This window comes from Balaenoptera borealis (assembly GCF_965194805.1).
Source record: "Balaenoptera borealis genome assembly, chromosome: 9".
Taxonomy (NCBI): domain Eukaryota; kingdom Metazoa; phylum Chordata; class Mammalia; order Artiodactyla; family Balaenopteridae; genus Balaenoptera; species Balaenoptera borealis.
This window is the reverse complement of record NC_138873.1, coordinates 59,364,384-59,385,586: the sequence shown is the minus strand read 5'-3', so window position 1 is coordinate 59,385,586 and position 21,203 is coordinate 59,364,384. Positions and strand designations below refer to the sequence as shown.

General features: G+C 40.2%; 2 long non-coding RNA genes across 2 annotated transcripts in view; one reads left to right on the top strand and one right to left on the bottom strand.

The window, feature by feature from the left end:
* Window positions 1-16,394, top strand: part of LOC309634829 — a 346,981-nt gene extending 330,587 nt beyond the window's left edge. Inside the window, exon 2 of the long non-coding RNA XR_014248453.1 lies at window positions 8,430-16,394. This is a non-coding gene — a long non-coding RNA (uncharacterized lncRNA). The remainder of the gene's footprint in view (window positions 1-8,429) is intronic.
* The window catches only part of LOC309634827, a 55,227-nt gene that overhangs the window by 18,973 nt on the left and 15,051 nt on the right, over window positions 1-21,203 (bottom strand). The gene's annotated exons all lie outside the window — the stretch shown is intronic.

Genomic DNA, 21,203 nt, shown 5'->3' with positions numbered 1-21,203 from the left:
AGCCCTAGAAGAGGGGTGATAGCTGCTCCTGGTATCTGCTACTCCTATTTCTTCAGATTCTCTTTACACTTGTTAGCTAATCCCTCATTGCTCCAACCCCCTACTGAAATCAATAATTCTTTATATTAAGCTTTTCCTGTTCAAATTAAGTAAATAAAGCACTTTTTTATTGTCTTGAACTTGATAAGTTACCAAACTCTTCTCCCCTCCCCCTGCTCCGGTTCCCTACCCCACCAGCATAAGATGTTATTCCTTCTGCCAAGAGATTCAGACAGAGCCAGAATATCTATTTTTAAGGCCCTTGAACAGTTTCTTGACATATAAAATCACCAAAGGCACTGCCTCAAGGCAATATTTCTGAGTGTCTTACTTTCCTCATGGCTTATAAGCTGAAAGAAATTCAAATATCCCAAATTTCAAGGGGTGAGGATGTAAACTTACTTGCTAGATCAGTTCTTGGTCTTTCCTAGGTTGTAGAAAATCTAGGGAAAGAGTCCATGGGGTAGGAAAACAAAATGAAACAAGAAGCCTAAGTTTATCTGCCTGATATATGCTGAAGAACTCAAGAAATGAGGAAGACAGAAGAACAAAGCGTCCTGAATGTTGGAGAAAGTCATGATAAAGAGAGAGAGAGGGGGCTTCCCTGGTGGCGCAGTGGTTGAGAATCTGCCTGCCAATGCAGGGGACACGGGTTCGAGCCCCGGTCCGGGAAGATCCCACATGCTGCAGAGCAACTAAGCCCGTGGGCCACAACTACTGAGTCTGCACTCTAGAGCCCCCGAGCCACAACTACTGAAGCCTGTGCACCTAGAGCCCGTGCTCTACAACAAGAGAAGCCACTGCAATGAGAAGCCTGCGCACCGCAATGAAGAGTAGCCCCCGCTCGATGCAACTAGAGAAAGCCTGCACGCAGCAACAAAGACCCAACACAGCCAAAAATAAATAAATAAAATAAATAAACTTTTTTAAAAAGAGAGAGAGATTTAGAAACTTAGAGATTTAGAAATTTTCAAGGAGATCTTAATAAGTAGTACTCTAAATTATAAATGTAATCTCTCTTTAATCCTTGAAGAGATACAAGTAAAGATTGAAATTACTTTTTCTTATGGTTGCTGGACTGTTTCTTAAAGTATGAGGCAAGCCACATGGGTTCCCGTCATATTAGTTGTTCTAATACTTCAAAATGCTTATTCTTTCAATAACCCTACAAAAGTGCCCTAAAATTCTACTTCTGAACCTAGGAGATTAACTTTCCTAATGGTGATCATATTTAACCTTCATCAACTGAGCCGAAACACCTGTAATCCCTCCAAAGAAAGAGCCTACTTTCCAACCAAGGTATCTGTGCCCACCAGTCAGAGATTGATGGTCACCACTCTTATATGTTAGTCAGTAAACCTCTCTCTAGAGTTTGGATGGAGTTCCTTCAACATGACAAACACTTTCTCGGCTAACTGGTAAAGATTATCTCTGAATAACGAAGATCATCCTACATGCAAACACTAGGGAATCATCCCCACATGCCAGACCTTGCCAGTGACCCAAGTTTGTTTCAAACTAGTTCAATGAGCATGTAGTGAACCAATATAAATCTAACTCTACTAAGAATAATAGTGGGATTTGTTCCACTTACTTTATTTCTAAAGGCATATAGGGTGTGACCCACACATCCTCTGATGCCTTTTGCTTTTTGTCTTTCTGTATTTGTTTCCTAGCCTGGTACTCAAGCAGGTGTTCTGCCCATGGCCTAAAAAAAGGGTGGCATCTCTCCTGCTTTACTTCCAGCAGCCCTCAATATCCACATAGTCCCAGCTTCAACCCAACATTAAAACTCTTTCAACCTGGTTTCCCCCCGCACCGGGTTCTCTTATCCAAATCACATCTTTCTGTATTGCCCACAACCAGTTGTTTTCTTTGAACCACCTCTGCTGTATCATATCATACAGACTTAAAAGTCGATGATCCCTCCCTCCACTTTTCTTGACAAGGAGTAGCAGTTTGTTTTGTTTCTTACAATCCCATTAATCCACGGTCTTCCTCACCCCTAGCATGAAGCCAGACCATTACTGTCAATTCCCCGCTATGTTTATCATTGTAAACCCAAACCTCGCATTTTATGCCATCGTTATGATTCTCCAAAACCCCTTCACCAAAATAAGTATACAGTTCATCCTGAGGCTGATGCTACCCAACTGCTCCTGCGTTTCCCCACATCAAAAGGTAAGGATGGGGCTTCCCTGGTGGCACAGTGGTTGAGAATCTGCCTGCCAATGCAGGGGACACGGGTTCGAGCCCTGGTCTGGGAAGATCCCACGTGCCGCGGAGCGACTGGGCCCGTGAGCCACAATTACTGAGCCTGCGCGTCTGGAGCCTGTGCTCCGCAACAAGAGAGGCTGCGACAGTGAGAGGCCCGCGCACCGCGACGAAGAGTGGCCCCCGCTTGCCGCAACTAGAGAAAACCCTCGCACAGAAATGAAGACCCAACACAGCCATAAATAAAATAAAAAAAATTAAAAAAAAAAAAAAAGGTAAGGATGGTAAAAACGTTAAAAAAAAAAAAAAAGATTAGTTAAAAAAAAAAGATAAGAATGGGATGCAGGGAAAGCTTTGAGAACAAGTCAATGCATTTTTTGGCCCCAACTCGGAGATTCCTGTGGCAAACCCTGCTGATTGGCTGATGCAACATCCATACCCAATTTCTTGCTCCTTTGGTCCTTTCCACTATAGAACATGGAATGAGTAAGTATGCACTTTTCCAGGCTTTTCTACAAGTAGGATTAACCACATAACATAGATCTGTCCAATAAGATGTAGTAAAAGTCTGCCGAGGTGAGGATGGTCCCGGGAAAGCTTTTGGTTTCCTGATAAGAGAGGCAAATATAGCTGGCCTTGCCCAATCCCCCATCTTTCTGCTTTGAAGGTAAGTGCAATATCTGATGTTGGAGCAGCCATTTTGTGGCTAGGAGGCAACAAGTACAACGGAAAGCTTACCGTGACATTGTCAAGCTGCTGAACCAACTCTAGCAGCTGCCTGCTTCCCTGACCCTTTGTTACGCGAGCCACTATAAACTGAGTTTCCTGTCACATGCAGGCCAAAGCATTCCTACTTAACATACAGGGCCACCAAATGTCTTGCCAGAGCTACCTTTAAAAGTTTCTTCATCCTTTTCCCACTTTGAGAAAGAGGCTTTATTTAATAGTCTTTATTTTCCTGAAGAGTAAATTATCTTTTTTTCCATTTCAGCATGATACCACAAAGGAAGAAATTTTTTAGAGTTTGTGTGCTTATGAATTTAGTGGTATCTATCACTACCTGACATTATGTTATTTAATTACTATAATTATATTTATTGTTAATTAATCCATTAAAGTTGTTGCCAATATACTGATTAATTTTACTATATGTCATAAACATATTTTACTCAAAATTAATATCATATTGTATATGTTACTTACATTTTATTGATAATATATCATTATATTATCATATTATATAATCTGTTGTCTACTTATTGTTTTTCTTTCTCACTGAAATAAAGACAGTGCCTAGAAATAGTGCCTGGCACCAAGTAGCCACAGAGTAAATATTTCGTGAATAAATAAATGAATCTTACTTTTAAAAATACTTATCTAAAATTAGTCTGTTTCAGGCAAAAAAATTCAATGGGTGTGTTATTAAGGGGTCCGTTTAAATGAGGGGTTCAGCTTGACATCCTACAGAAGGAGCCTTTTAAATGATGGTAATTAGTTTTTAAAATAAATTACATTTTTTGCTATTTAAATTCCCACAAGCAATTAGACTGCTGTTTTAAAAATGAGAGTCTGGGAAGATGTCTCTTTAGTAGATTCCTGCTTTGACAATGGTCCTTCTTAAACCTCATGTCTGGGGCACAAAGTCAAAACACAACTTCTCTTCAGCCTCAGGGGTCAGGAGTAAGATCCTGACCCGCACTTTTGCCATTTAGTTTCCAAATCCTATTCAAAGATCCCTTTATGACTAGTGTCATCTCAAAATGTATACCCTCTGTTTTCCTCTATGCTGCACAATTTAAATAAACAAAATCTTCATGAAAGTTTTTCAAGTCCTCTCTGCTGAAAAGCAAAAAAAAAAAAAGAGTATCTGGTAGCATGTGGTCTTTCTCATGTCAAACAATTAATGTTAAAAATTACCCATGTTTCTCTTAAGGGCCCTTCCCACCTCTGGAAATTGAGCAGATCTTCCAGCATGAATTCTGGCCAGCCCAGAGGTCATCCACACAGGGAGGATCGTGGCTTCATAACCAGAGAGGAATTCTTCACGGCCGATGCTGGATCGGTGAGTGGCTCTGCGTGCCAGTGCAGGACTCAGGTCAGCTATCACTCTTACCCAGATTTTCCCAATAGGGCACCGCTGACCACTTTCCAGAGCCTGAAGGCTTCACTCGGTGCACACAGGAAAAGCAGAGTCCAGCATGACAAGCTCTGAGCCGACTCACCTGTCACCCAGAACAAACCCCACTGCAGGTTCCACTGTGGAACTCTGCTCAGTGGACTTGAAGGCCAGGCTCCAGTCAATTCAACTCCCAGGGCAGAAAGGTGCTCCCCAGAGGTAAGTAGTCAAAGACCCTGAATTTGTTATCTACCACCACAGAACAAAATTACCACAAACCTAGCAGCTCAAAGCACCGCACATTTATTATCACATAGTTTTGATGTGTCAGGAATTTGGGCACAACTTAGCTGGGTCCTCTACCTCAAGAGGCTGCAATCAGATGTCAGCCAAAGCTTATCTGAAGGCTCAACTGGGGAAGGATCCACTTCCAAGCTCACATGGTTGTTGGCAAGATTTAGCACCTTGCAGGCTGTTGGACTGAGAGCCTCAGTTCCTTGCTGGCTTATCTGCCAGGAGCCTCCTTCAGTTCCATGTGGGCCTTTCCATAAGTCTGATCACAATAGGGCAGCTCGATTCATCAGACTGCAAGGAAGAGTCTCTCAAGCCACACACTCAGGCTTCAGTCTTCTTCTTCTTTTCCCACACATTCAGTAAGTCAGTCAGTACGTCCTACTCATTCTAACACTGAAGTGTCTCTCAAGTCTGTCTCCTCTCCACTCCAAATGCTAAGATTCAAACACTCAACATCTCTCTACAGAACTGTCTCCATAGCTTTCAAATGGGTCTCTCTGGCCCAGTGGGAGGTTAGTAAAGGCCCTGATTTGTAGAATTTGCTGATTTCTATAGTATAAATACTCCCACCTGGCTCATTTCTAGCTACCAGTGCGACACCACAATGACAGTGCTGGGGAGAGAAGCCCAGCAGCACACCATTATATAGTGTTTCCACCATACAGATACAGTGCACATAGATAACCTCAAGAGCATAGGTAATGGTAAAATGTAAGATAATTAGGAAACGATACGCTTTGCGCATGTATTGTCTTTGTTTTCAATATAACTTAATAGTAACTTTATATAATTTAATATTTAATAACATCCATGTTCAATAACCCACTCAGAAAATTCCTGAAAACCTAACAATTGGCTCTCACATCTGATACATACCCTCTCCAACACACCACAGCCGGGTCCCTTGTCTCTTGCACTCAAGTTGTTCTTCAAAGCACAGCAGACAGACATTTCAACACAAATCCAGTCATGTCACTGTCCCTGCTCTTTTTGGTGGTTTCTCATACCTACGGCTCTGACCATGGGCCATCCTCCGACCACACCTATGGCTCCAACTGCATTTTAGCTCACAATTAAACATGAATGGTAATAATAGCAGTAACAGAACCTAACAGTTACAGTATTGACATTTACTCCGTGCTAAGTCCTTAGCATGCATGTATTATATCATTTAATGTGTACAACAATCATATGAACTAGCTACTCTTAGCGTCCCCATTTTACAGATGAGGAAAATGAAGTGTGTCTCAGTGACCTGTAAAAGTTCACACATAGCATAAGTAATGGAGCTGGTCTAATAATAAAACCCAGATTCTTAGGACTAAGATAGTCTCATCAATTCAACACTCTCCACATGCACTGTGTTCCTCCTGTCTTTACCCCCATTGCACACTTTTTTTTCCTCTATTTAAAATGCCACATCACCACTGACCCCAGTACCACATCACTCCACCCTTCTCACACTGCTACTCTAAGTACCTAGTTCAGTGGTAATCTAAACTGGGAGGCAAGAGAAACTGAGAGGCTCAAGAGTGTCCAGCCAACACTGAGAGTCCAGTAACACTGGGATCACTGCTTATTTGGGGCCATGAGGCTTTACCAGCAAATAAATAAATAAAAAAATAAAAACCAAAAAATTGTTTTATCCAAATGCCAAGGCACAAAGGAAACAGCTAAGGTGTCTTACAGTTGAAGCAGTCAAAATATATTTGTTAAAATGGGGTCTGGCTAACTATCCCTTCTTAAGCTACCATTAAATTAGCTAACATGAAAGTGACAAAGACAGGGAGAGAGAGAAAGAGAACTAGAGGGGAGGGAAGGGGAATGGAAGAGGAGATGAGAGGAGGGGAGGAGAGAGGAGAGGAGAGGACAAAACACATAATGTCATCCGTCACTTAACTTACAGATAGCTTATTGCCGAGATCTGTGTGGCATGTAGATGTCTCGAATACTACAGTAGTCCCCCCTTATCTGCAGGGGATACATTCCAAGACCACCAGTGGATGCCTGAAACCGCAGATAGTACAGAACCCTATATATACTATGTGTTTTTTTCTATACATACACACCTACGATAAAGTTTAATTTATAAATTAGGCATGATAAAAGATTAACAACAAGAACTAAGAATAAAGTAGAACAATTGTAACAATATACTGTAATAAAAGTGATGTGAATGTGGTCTCTATCTCTCTCTAAACATCTTGTTGTACTGTACTCACCCTTCCTCTTGTGATAATATGAGATGATAAAATTCCTACCTGATGAGATGAAGTGAGGTGAATGATGTAGGCATCGAGATGTAGCGTTAAGCTACTATCGATCTTCTGACCATATGTCAGAAGGAGGATCATCTGGCTCCAGTGATCCTGAATCCCTGAGTCATGATGATGTCAATGGTTGATGTTAGGAGCAGACAACGTCAACGGCTGGGGAATCCCAGGCAGGACCCAATGAGACGGAATGAGATTTCATCACGCTACTTAGAACAGCACACAATTCAGAACTTACGATTGTATATTTCTGGAATTTTACATTTAATATTTTTGGACCACAGTTGCCTGCAGGTAACTGAAACTGCAGAAAGTGAAACCACGGATAAGGGGGTCCTACTGTAATCTAAATGCCCATTAGCAGTATGATGGGAAATAAATTGTGCTATAACCATTTAATCAATTATTAGCCAACAATTAAAAGAATGAGATGAACCTATGTGATATGACATGGAAAAATCTCTAAGATATTATCAAGCTGGAGTGGGGGGAAATATACAGACAGTATGTATAATATGCACCCATTTTGTTTTAGTCCTAACTGTATTAGCATATGTGTACATTTATGTAAATATATAGAAAAATGTCATATTAAATTTTTAAAAGATCCCTCTGGAAGGGGGGTAGTTTTTCCCTTCTTATTCTATACACTCTGTACAGTTTGCATTCTTATACAGCAAATGTATCTCTTGAATAATTGTCTTTGTTCTGTTTTGTTTTCTAACTACGCATTACTCAAATGTCAACTCTGTAATCTTCCCCTGATTTCCTTTGCCTTTTCCTGGATGATTCAAAAGCCTGCTGTACTTTTCTCCACATTCACATATGTACTACTATTTAGTAAATAATTGTAAACATACATCTTCTCCTACAAGATGGGCTCCCTGTTTCATTCATCTCTGAATTCCCCACACCCAGCACAATGTCTGGCACATAGCAGACTCTCATTGTTTAAATGAATGAATGAATTAATCAACCAAACAAACAATACAGGAGTGAGACAGTTAAGCTTTCCAAATTCTATGGCTAGATTATCTATGCCCTATCTGATTCCATGGCCTGTAGTTTATCAAGATAAGCTCAGGACTCTTCTTAAAGAAGCAGTATGGTGGTTAAGAGCAACGGTTCAAATGCCAGCTCCATCACTTCCCAGCTGGTGACCCTGGGCAGGTCACTTACCTCTGTAATTCAGCTTCCTCTTTTATGAGATGGGGCTAATAACAGTTCCTACTTCATAGAGCTGTTGTAAATATAAATGACTTAATACATGTGTTGGCTATCACTATTACTGTTATTAAGAAAAGAGTGGGGCTTCCCTGGTGGCGCAGTGGTTGAGAATCTGCCTGCCAATGCAGGGGACACGGGTTCGAGCCCTGGTCTGGGAAGATCCCACATGCCACGGAGCAACTAAGCCCGTGAGCCACAACTACTGAGGCTGCGCGTCTGGAGCCTGTGCTCCGCAGCAAGAGAGGCCCGCGCACCGCGATGAAGAGTGGCCCCCCGCTTGCCGCAACTAGAGAAAGCCCTCACACAGAAACGAAGACCCAACACAGCCATAAATAAATTAATTAATTAAAAAAAAAAAAAGAAAAGAGTGAGTTCCCTGGTGGCCTAGTGGTTAGGATTCCGGGCTTTCACTGCCGTGGCGCAGGTTCAATCCCTGGTCGGGGAACTGAGATCCTGCAAGCCGTGTGGTGCAGAAAAAAAAAAAGATATTATCTAATAACAGCAGGAAAAAATCAAAATTATTATAATCTTCAGGAGATTGAACTTCTAAAGAGGCTGAGGCTGGCTAGCATCTTCAAGGCCAGCACAGAGAAGGTAGGATAAGACGGGACAAAGCACAGGGGAGGCAGCTACGGGCATCCCTGTAGATGGAGAAGGCTGAGTACTGCCTCCAGGTGGGACGATGGAAGCCTGGCTGCCCTAAGGGATTTTAGTTTGTCCCTAACAGAAGGGTCCCCGCTGAGTCAGAAGAAAACTTTCCAATGTTTGGGCTGAGGGGTAGAGCCCTTTAAACTGTGGAAAGGCCCATTTCTGTGCTCACGTCTCAGGCCAGAGGGACAGCTGTGGGTGGAATTCAATTTCCTGGTGTCCCTGCGCATCTCCAGGATGAGGAAAGCATTCTGAAAGCCTATTTCCTTGTGTTTCAGAGATACTCCCCACAGATATGAACTAATGGGAGTCTCCACCCAACCTGCCACCAGCCACATTTCTAAGGGGGGAAATAACTTATAATATCCTTTTCTTTCATTGGTTTCTGGTGAGATTTTGATGCAGCTGACATTGAAGGCTCTTCTGGAGAAAATGGACCAACCAACCAGCCGTTAGGATTGCTGTTGGGCTTTAGGTCTAGCTCATGATTTTTGGTGACATAATTTGACCACCTGAGTCTATATAATAAGGAATCTTGTTTTATACAATTTAGACAGACTCTGTTCATAAGAGAAACAAGACTGAGCAGCAAAGCGGGGAGAAGGAGGCACACAGACACCGGGAACTGCAGTGAGTTTGTCTCAGGCAGACAGGAAGCTAACAAACCATGTATGTGAGTGTGTGTGACCATGAAAACTTTGAATTAGCTGCCAGACAGAGTAAGTGCCCTAAAACCAAGATACATTTTTAAATGCTTTTATTCTGAATATTTATTCATAGGTCAAGCCTCATTTTTCATTTCATTAATGCATTCATATTGCACCTGTTTTCCTCTCCCTTAGGTGCTTTACATATCCAAATGAACAAATGCCAATTCACTCCAGGCTCCTTCACTGCCTCTTAACTCTTGGCCTCTGACATTCCCTTTCTCTCTCTCCTACCTGCTCTGAATCCTGCTCTCTTGGACCTTCTCAATCCCCAATCCACAGTCCCACGCTTACCACCCTTAGCCTTGCCCACATGTCTCCTTTTGTTTGCCCTGAAAGATGCCAGACTGGAAGAAATTTTCCTTTGATTTAAAATCCAAGCATGAGAAAAGCTTTATCAATTCAGTCTCAGCATCCAGTTCTAGAGAGAAGGTAGTAAAAAGAGTTTGTTATTTCCAAGTGTGTCTTTTGTCTCAAGAAGCTTTAAACAACACTTTGAACAACCAGACTCAACTGATCAGTCTGAACAGTTAAAAGAAAAAAAACTTCCCTTGTATTTAGCATAACTATCTAATCACCAGGTAAATTTCAGTAAACAAGGGATCAGAGGGACTTGAGGACAATCTTCCCTCTTAGAAGGCTGCAGTTAAAAACCTGACATGGGGGCTTCCCTGGTGGCGCAGTGGTTGAGAATCTGCCTGCCAATGCAGGGGATACGGGTTCGAGCCCTGGTCTGGGAAGATCCCACATGTCGCGGAGCAACTAGGCCCGTGAGCCACAACTACTGAGCCTGCGTGTCTGGAGCCTGTGCTCTGCAACAAGAGAGGCCGCGATAGAGGCCCGCACACCGCAATGAAGAGTGGCCCCCGCTTGCCGCACCTAGAGGAAGCCCTCACAAAGAAACGAAGACCCAACACAGCCAAAAATATAAATAAAAAATAAATAATAAATAAATTTTAAAAAAACCTGACATGATTCAGTCTTCTGAAGGTACTTTTCCACTACCCTGGAGAAGCAGCCCATGGTCTATCCAGATTACTGGATAGTAATTATTTTTGTAAATTTTCAATTGATATACATCAGCATGCAGAAATTTTAAGGGTACACCTAGTGAGGTTTTACAAACTGAACAGCCTGTGTTACTAGCACCCAGAGCAAAACATGTTACTAGTGTCCCAGAAGCCTCCACGTAGCTCCTCCCAGACATTAACTCATTCAAGTGTGACTGCAATTCTGACTTCTATTCACCATAGATGAGCTTTGCCTGGTTTTGAACTTTATATAAATGCAATCATACCACATGTGCTCTTTTATGTCTGGCTTCTTTTGCTCAGATATTATGTCCATGAGATGAATCTATGTTGTGGTGGATATCGTTAAGTCATTCTTTTTCATTGCTGTATAGTATTCCCTTTTATGAATATACCACAATTTATTTATCCATTCCACTGTTGATGGACATATGGTTTGTTTCTAGTTTGGGCAATTATGAATAATGCTGCTATAAAAATTCTTGTACATGCCTTTTGGTACACACATTTATGAATTTCTGTTGGGTTTATACCTAAGAGTAGAATTGCTGCAGCATAGGGTATGCATATGTTCAGCTTCAGAAGATATTGCCAAACAGTTTCCCAAACTGATTTTAACAATTCATACTCCCACCAAAAATATATGAGTTCCAGTCCTCCACATTCTCTACAACACTTAGTATTGTTAATTTGTAAAATTTTATACATTCTCATGGTGGTTGGGAATAACTCATTAGGGTATTATTTTGCATTTCTCTAATGGCTATTGATGATGAGGATCTTTTTGTATGCATATTGACTAGTGAGATATTCCCTTTTGAAGAGGGCTGATTTGAGCCTTTTGTCCATTTTTAATTGGATTTTCTTCTTTTCTTATTGATTTGTAGAATTTTTAAAATAAATTCTAGGTGCTAATCCTTGATATTTGTGATGTAAATATCTTCTCCTGTCTAATGTAAATATCTTCTTCTGTTGCTTCTCATTTCACTCTCCTTAATGGTAAGAAAAGAGATTTTTGATTTTAATGAAGTCAGTTTATCAAACTTTCACTTTATAGTTAGTTCTTTTTGTGTCCTACTTAAGGAATCTTTGCATATTCCCAGGTCTTAAATACATTCTCCAATGTTGTCTTCTAGAATATTTATTTCACATTAAGGTCTATGATCCACCAAGAATTGATATTTGTGTATGGTCTGAGACAGGGGCCAAAGTCCTTTTTTTTTCCTTATTTATATGCAATTGATCTAGCACCATTTATTTAAGAAAGAAAACAGGCCCTGTACAGCTGTGGCACATTTGTCATAAATCCAGTGGCCAGGGATATATGTGGGTCTGTTTTTGGACTTTCTATTCTATTCCTTTAGTCAATTTGTCTGTCCTTGGTCCAGTAGTGTTAACTACTGTGTCTTTATAAGAAGTCTTGGTATCTGAAAGTCTACAGCCTCCAACTTTGTTCTTCAAGATTGTCTTCACTATTCTTAACTCTTGCATTTACATATAAATTTTAGAATCAATTTGTCATTTTCCATTTTTTAAAACCTGCTGGAATTTTTATTAACATGTCATTAGATTTATAGATCAATCTGGGGAGAACGGATATCTTTTCCATATTGAGCCTCAGATCCATGAGCATGTTATAGTCTTCCATTTATTTAGTTCTTTAATTTCTGTCAATAATATTTTATAGTTTTCTGTGTAGAGGCCTTGCATTTATTACATATTCCCTGACTACTTAATATTTTTTGATGCTCGTATAAATGTCATCTTTTTAAAACTTTACTTTCCAATTTGGTGTGGCTGATATATGTAAATATAATTAATATCTATATGTTGACTTTACTGTATACAGTGGCCTTACTAAATTAACTATTACTGATTCTAATAATTCATTTGTAGATATTTTGAAACCTCTGTGTACACAATCCTGTCATCTGCAAACAAAAAGTTTTATTTCTTCCTATATAATACTTACATATTTTGTTTTGTCTCATTGCATTGGCTAGGAATTCCAGTACAATAATGAATAAAAGTAGTGGTAGTAGACATCCTTGCCTCATTCCTGGTATCTGGGGAAATATTTTCACTCTTTAATCATTAAGAGTGATGTTTGCTGTTGATTTGGCAGGGAGGGGAGTTTGATTCCTTTTATAATTAAGAAGGTTACTTTTTATTCCTAGCTTGCTAAGGACTTTTTCATAAGTTGGTATTAAATTTTATCAAATGTGGTTTCTTAATTCATTGAGGTGATCATTTTTTTTCTCCTTCACTCTGTTAAAATTTCTGCTTAATTCCACTATGGTCAGAGAACATACTCTGTATGATTTTGATTTTTTCAAATTTGTCAAGATGTTTTATGACCCCGCATATACTCTATTTTGGTAAATGTTGCACATTCACTTGAAAAGAAAGTGTATATCTGCAGTCGTTCAATACGATAGTCCATACATGCAGTCAGGTAAATTTTGTGGATCGTGCTGTTTCCATTTGTTATGTGCCTACTAAATTTTGTTGTCTGAAAATCCACAGCAGAAAAATAATTAGAAAATCACCAAACATTTGGAAATTAAGCAATATAATACTAATTAATCCACAAATCAAAGAAATGTTCACAATAAAACTTAAGTAAAACCGTGCTTAGAGAAAAATGTATAACCTTAATGCTTATGTTGGAAGAAGAGTACAGCTTAAATTGATGATTGTTTTATCTTCCTTGTAAGTTGACTCTTTTACCATTATGAAGTGTCTCTTTTTATCTGTAACAGTGCTTCTCAGCTGGGGACATCTGGTAATGTCTGGAGACAACTTTGGTTGTCACAATTTGGGGTGGCAGGTGCTGTTGTGTCTATTGGGTAGGAACCAGGGATGCTGATAAGCATCCTACAGTGCACAGGACAGTCCTCCCGCCACCCCTCACCACCAACAAAGAACTATCCAGTCCAAATTTCCAGTAGTGCTGAATTGAGTAGCCCTGTTCTATAGTAACACTTCTTGCCTGAAAATCTACTTTATCTGATATTAATTTCATTAATATTCACATGGGATCATTTTTCTTCTGCCTGAAGAACTCCTGTTATTATTTCTTTTGATGTTCATATGCTAGAGATGAATTTCATCAGCTTTTGTTTATCTCAAAATGTCATTTTTATTTTACCTTCATTTTAAAGAATGTTTCCTTGGTAGAAAATTCTAGGCTGACAGTTACTTTCTTTTGCCACTTAACAGATGCCATTCTATTTTTATCTAGCTTCCATTAGTTCTCATAAAAGTCAGGTGTTAGTCGTATTTTTGCTCATGGGCATGTTTCTTTTCTTTCTGACTCCTTTTAAATTTTTGTTCCTGATTTTGTCTTTTCTTCAGTTTATTGTGATATGTCTAAGTATGGTTTTCTTTGCATTTATCCTAATTATAATACATAGAACTTCTGTATCTGTGGTTTGATGTCCCATGGATTTATGAAAATTGTCAGCCAATATATTTTCAAATATTACTTCAGACCCATTTCCCCTCTTTTTGCTTTCTAGGACTCCAATTACATACATTTAGAGTTTTTCATCATTTCCATATATATCTCATATTGCATATTTTTCATCCTTTTTCTCCCTCTGTGCACCAATCTGGATATTTTCTACTGACCTATCTTCCAGTTCAATAATCCTCTTTTACATGTGTTCTAATCTGCTATTAAACCCACCTTTGAATTATTAAATTCAGTTAATTGTAATTGCAGTTATAGAATTTCTATTTGATTCATTTGTATAGGTTCTTGTTCTCTGGTGAAATTTTCCATTGTTTCCTCCATTTTGTTGAGCACATTAATCATAGTTATTTTAAACTATGCCTGTGTCTGAGAGCCCCAATATCTGAATCATCTGTGGGTCTGTTTCTTTTATAGTTTTTCCTTGTTTTTTTGTTTTTTGGGGTTTTTTTCAGTCCTTTGGTCCTGTTTCCTATTATGCCTGGTAATCTCTTATTTTAGTGTGTGAGAAATCCTGTCTGTGTATAATTCCACAGAGAGGATTTAATTTTTTTTTCCTGGAAGACAGAGAACTGGGAGATCATCCTGATCCAGGTAAGGTGAGTCTATTTCTGATTTCCCCTTGTCTCAGTGCTTGGCCCTCCTGGAGTCCCAACTGAAAGCTACAGCTCATTACCAGCCCCCCTCTTCCTGAATTCCAATTTCAGTCTCCTTAGCACTGTGACACCACCTTCTCTGCTTAGCTTTTTAGCCTCTTGCATCTACTTTCTACTTAGTTTATCAGCATCCCATTCCAAGCATGTACTTCTTAGGATGTGACAAATGACCCAAGGAGAAATTACAGGCAGGATACTGGGCTCAATATCCTACAGCACTCTTTCCTCTAAGATCTCTAAGATCCTCAAGTCCTGGCTGCCCTGGGAATCTTGAACTCTAATATTTGACTCCCAGCCTAATGAGGACAGTTGCTGCAAAGTTTCTGTCCAGACTCTGTGCCCTGCCCTACAACTGGCAATTGCTCTATAAGGAAAAATTGATAGTGAATGTAGGACTCACTTCAGTGAGTTTTCCTTCTCTTTGGAACTTTGACCTGTCAAGTCCTGGCTGCCTTGATCTCCCTTTGTTGCCTTCAAACATCTGTTTTATAGTTGCTTTTAGCAGGAAGGTTAGTCTGATACTAGCTACTCAATCTTAATCGAAAGCAGGAGTGGTAATTACTTTTTAATAGGCTATAAGCAATACAAAGTTAATAACTAATTGGATTCATTCAATTATTTGGCTAATTAGACTAATAACCATCTTGAATTTCCACAGCACCATTCTTCCAAGGATTTCAAAGCACTTCTACACATTAAAAAAGGACCATTACTAGTTCCCTCCAGCTCTAATTTGTAATTTTAAAATGGAATAATGGATAAAATAACAAGTTCCCAGGTACATAGCCATTCAGAGAAATTAGATAAAAACAGTACTAACAGGCTGATTGGCAAAATCATTGAAGTGCTTTGAAATCCTAGCAAATAGATTCCCCTCAAGTACACCATGGTTCATATTAAGCATATCACTCCCCATAACCTCTAGTGACCTAAAGGGATATGGAATTTATGTAGCATGTACTAAGTGCTGGTTTGGATACTTCATCAAGCAGAGTAAATATAGGTTGCATCAAGGCTACTCAAATTATGTTTTTAAAACTATAATTACAGGCAAACCTGAGAGATATTGCTGGTTTGGTTCCAGACCATCACAATAAAGCGAATATCACAATAAAGTGAATCACATGATTTTTTTTGGTTTCCCAGTGCATATAAAAGTTGTGTTTACAATACACTGTAGTCTATTGTGTGCAATATCATTATGTCTTTTAAAAATGTACACAGCTTAACTTAAAAAATACTTTATTGTTAAAAAATTCTAACCACCCTCTAACAATGTAGGGTGGCCACAAACCTCCAATCTGTAAATAACGCAATATCCGTGAAGCGCGATAAAGCAAAGCAAAATGAAACGAGGTATGTCTGTTGCAGTGAAATAATTTTCTATAAGATTTATAGGACAACAAATACTGCAGTTTAATTCAGAATCAGGTTTCTCATGTAAGTGATGCCATGACAATATTACAAACCATATTCTGTTTATCCTTTCAGGTTTACTGTAGCAGTAGCCTTTGAAGTGATATTTTTTCCTATGAAGTTGCAGTTTTTTCCATGCCTTCTCTCCAGAATTGGCATTAAACCTGGATTTCTTACAAATTCTTTCCAGAGAAGCATATTCAGCTTATAGAAAAATCTAAAGATTAAAAATAACCAGAAACCTGAATGCAGAGAAAAGTTACTAAATAAGCAAGAGCTTGTAGACCTGAGCTCTAAATCACAGTAAATAGTTACAAATGAAACACAAAGCACCCAACAGACACACAATAAATATTTGATGATATTGATTTCTTGCATCCTAGGATGAGTTTTTAGTGGGGCTTTGATAGTAATTGGGTACCTCATCTTAATACCTTGACACAAAGGAATTTGGAATAATCCATCATCACGCTTCTCTAAGATTCTAAATAACAAGCACCACAAGCTGGGTGAGAATAGGTTGCCCTCATAAGGCCCCTTGCAGCCCTGTAACTTGAGAATTAATAATAAATGGAGGCTGGCATTTTTATAGCCAATTTCTGACCAGAATTGAAAGTGTCTCATAGAGACTGGCTGGACTTCTTACCTTTTCTTGAAAGACTAGGAAGAAACAAATATGCCTCTGCCCATTTTACAGCACAGAAATCAAATATTTCCACAAAGGTCACATCACATGCCCACCTCAGCTAGGTCAAGTGCCTGGGTGTCCCCACTACCCATCGAATGAGTTATTGATTAGTGTTGATTTTCTGCTTACTGTTACTCCCTGCACTGCTTACTTCATAGACCAAATCCTAACCGCTAGACTGTTTCTAATATAGTGGTACCGTTCTTATGTGTGCGAATTAACAACGTCTGGTATAATTCTTCTAATGCACAGCTCACACCTATTTTGTCCCATTTATGAAAAAGCAATATAGCAATATTATATAAGTGAGGAATAGTGAGAGAATTGGGCACTCATTTCCTTCTTGCATTTACCAAAAAATGTTTCCACCTTGTTGAACATTTCTAGTAGGTTACTATCACCTGCATGATGAAGATAAAAGATGGGATAGGTAAATAGGGCTTTTAGAACATAAGATTAAAAAAGAGTAGTTCAGATCCTATGCAGCCTCAAACTTCACGAAGCTTAAAAAATCTAAACGGAGAAGTTTTAGAAATTATATGAGCATCATCTGAGTTTATGCAATGAATAAATTAAATATTTATCACTTCTTGACTCCTGTATTATAACTGCCTGCTCTCCACAGTGAGAAGAGCCATGGTCAATGTTGTAAACCAATTTCCACTTTCTAGATAAAGACATGTAAGTCTCTAAATTCAGTAACGCTGTTTCCGCTTTTGGTTAACAGCGTGCAATATGCTGAACTTCCTTTATAACCTTGAGCCCATCTCACCAGCCTCGGGGTAAAAGGGAAATTGTGTCGGTAGCAACCAAACTGCCCGAAGGAGCAGCTCAAATACGTCCCACTATCCAGCCAACACCTGGCAAGCGTCTAGTGGTTGGTAGAGGTAACTGTGGAATAGAGGTGGAAAATGGAAAATGGATTAGGTGAGCACACATCCACTACTGGAATGTGGCTTGCTTTACTTTGTCTTGCTGATGTGAATGGACTGCCACCTCTTTCTACTTCTACAGCCCTTTCCTATGTGAAGCTCAGCACAAACTACAGCATCAACAGTCCTCCAAGGGGGAGAGAGGGTCAGCAGGGAGAGAGGAGACCAGCTCACCCGGGGTCACTGCTCTAGGCTGCTCGGCGCCCCTGGAGAATCCCTGATCTCCCCCAGCAGCATCCTGCCAGGAATCAGGTACCTCTCCCTGTTTTTTGTGATCAGCTCGCTCGTTGCCTCCAAAAAGGACTTTGCTCCAGATTAAAATCCTCACCTCCCGCTACCATGTCTCAGGTTGCATTCAGAATCAGAAAATCCAAGAAATATATTCACAGATGTTCCCTTGTTTATTTGTTGACTCTGTGTAATTTGTTTGCCCTAATTTGTTTTTGTCTACCTTGGGACTTCCCTTTTTAATTTCCCTTTCTCTGTTTACCCCTCTTTGTGCAGCAGCGGTCTGTTAAGCTGTGAGAGGCACACGCCAAATTAAAAAAAAAAAAAAAAATGCACTGCAGATTGTTTTAAGCACGGGCTGCCCCTTTGGGCCTGAAGGCCTTGCTTGAAGCCTGCACCTGCTCCTCCTCCTGAGACGCGGGGCTCCTGATCTTTATCCCTTGCCTTTAAGCTGCCTGATTCCTATTATCCAAAGTCAAACAGCGTTCTCCACATTCACGCCTCCAGCACTTGGCATGAAATTAATAAGCCTGGCTGATATATTTCCCTGGAAGCCTGCCACTCTTTAACAGTGGTGTTAGATTAAAAATTTTGGCATGGTTAATGAACAGGGAGAAACTGAAGCCAAAAGTTTCATGCAGCAAGGCAAAGATTTGGGGGTTATGAAAAGAATACCAACTTTCCTCATATTTTCTGAATGCCGTCCTAATTACAGGGTTAGATAACGAGCACAACTAGACAGTCAGTACCAGAAGAAAGAGGGCATTCTCAGGCTCTGCTCATATTTAGATTTTATCATCTTTCCTTTCAATCACATGGCCTTCTGTTAGACTGGGTTATCTAAAATTGTAATAATAGCTATCTGTGCTCGAAACAGGCCTCCCTCATCCCAGGTCACTCTTCTTCTCATTAAAGGAGCACTGTGAATGGATTTCAGGCCACAAACAGATCTCCCTGATGTGAAAGTCAATCCAGTGAGAGGAGATTGCTTGGAGTTTATTGAAGACCAGTGTCTCATTGCTGGAATTCCAGTCTTCATCATTTACGTCTACAGCCACACTCCCTAACTCATAAAAACACATTCCCAGCCACCCACCCAGCACAGGGGAGACACTTATTACCCAGGCGCGTCTCTTTGCCCTCACCCCCTTCTCAACACGGCACCAACTACAGAGAGTTAGTCTCACTCAGAAGATGTAAAATCCAGGGGGTGCGCATGACCCATCCCATTGGATAAGCGTTTCTCAGAAGAGAGACAAGTGTTTGGCAAAACCAAGGCAGAGTCCTGTATGCCACACAGGGCCGTCTCAGTGTAGATGGGGATGGGAACCTGGAACCACGAACGCTCTGTGCCCAAATACCCCTCTCTACTTCTGAGAGGGTGATGCCCCCCGGCCAGAAACCTGGGAATATGAAAGGACCAGGACGAGGAGGGAGGCAGGAAAGGATGAAGGAGAAAAAGGAAAGTTCTCCCTGCTTAGTGGAAGCACACCTATGCTCTCCAGGCTTGTTCCGTCTCCTGAAGAATGGCAAGGGGTCACAGTGACCCCTGGTGCATGCCACCACCACCACCACCCCCCCCCCGCTTCAGGAACTCTTGGCTCTGAGTCCCAAGGCCCAGCAAAGGTGGGATCTCAGGGGCTGTAGAGCTCCCAATTCTTTGAGCCAATTTGGAAAGCCTGGGCAAAGAGCTCAGCAAGGGATGCTCAAGCTGATCAAACACAAGATTTACTTTTTATGTGCTCCGAAGTGGCAAGTGAAATCAAACTAAACCTATCTGGGATCCATGGATAATACAAATCCAAGAGACTGTTATTTTTAGGTTTCGCTTTAGTTTCCCTGATCAGTGGAACAGTCATAAGCAAAAGCATCATGTCAGAATCACCAGCGTCGCTCAAAAAGCTCATTTACAACTGAAAAACATCACGTAGAGGTAGATGCGTGGGAATCACGTCACCTCCACTTGTACTGGCCAATGCGACAGCCATTCTGGCACAGATACCCTATCTAATCAAAGACTTGAAGGAGAAACAAATGGAAAATATCCCTCCATGAGCTGAAAATAGGAAGTATGACTAACACTCTTCTCTTAGGTTACTGGGAGGCAAAAGGCTTTTACAGCACGTGAGGGATTCATCAGGAGACAAGAGTTGACCCTTGGTAGAGTCAAATCAATTTCATACCAACCCATTACAACAAGCGTCTATTATATTCATTATTGCAGAATAGTTCAAAGCTTTTTTTCAACATAAAGCAAGCATAAAGAGATCAAAGCTCCTGGACCACACATAATGCAGTTGAAAGTTGTCCCAACATGTTCTCTGCCTGCAAGACAAATAAGTTAAATATATTTGCAAATGTCAACTTCATCCCTTTTAATGCCTCTTAAATCAGGTCAGTGAGTCTGTTTTGGAAACAGAAGTAGGATGACTCACAGATACTTGCTTGGCTCATTACTTGAGCTTCGACAACAAAGCAACTCAGTTGTAAGTGCTCTGGAATTGCCCTCCTATGATCCACATCCTTAGGACACTGTTACACTTTGACCATTTGTATTTAAAGCCCCGATCCTTTGTTCAAGAACAGTACGCTGCTATTGTACACTTGCATCATTATCAGGAAACCTGAAAAAAGTAACCCCATTTTAAAAATGTGTTTAGCTCTTCTGGCCCCCAGGGTAAATGCTGGTTTGCTCCTGTGGCTGCACTGAGACTTTTGTCTCTCAAACCGAACTTGCCCTGAATACTAAATTCCTTTCAAAGAAAGATGAACCTTTGCAATAAATGATCTGTCCCATTTTAAAGACCGGTTCCAATGTCCCAACATATCCATTTGTCTTTGATCGTCTGAACTCACATTGCCCCCTGCTAATACCTTTCTTGGGGAGTTGTCACAATCTTCCTTGTAACGGCGTCAGGGGTTTTTTTTTTTTTTTTTAAATCTGTCTCAGTTCCTCAACTAGAGGGTAAGTACTTCAAGGGCAGATCCCATGTCCTTGAGTTGAACCTTCCCACAAGTTTGCCTTTCCTGAGCAAGACATATGTATTCTCATGCCAGCTTAAACACCAAAAACTTTAAGTTAATTTGCATTGAATAAATAAATGAATACATGTTTCCAGTCAGCCCAATGCTTTGAAGACAAAAACCTTCTTTTCATGATTCTTCACATTCTGAATAGCACAGACCTCCTGGAGTAACTGCCTAGGCTGAACAGAACACAAGGAGGATTTCAAGTGGACAGTAGATCTGAATGATTTAA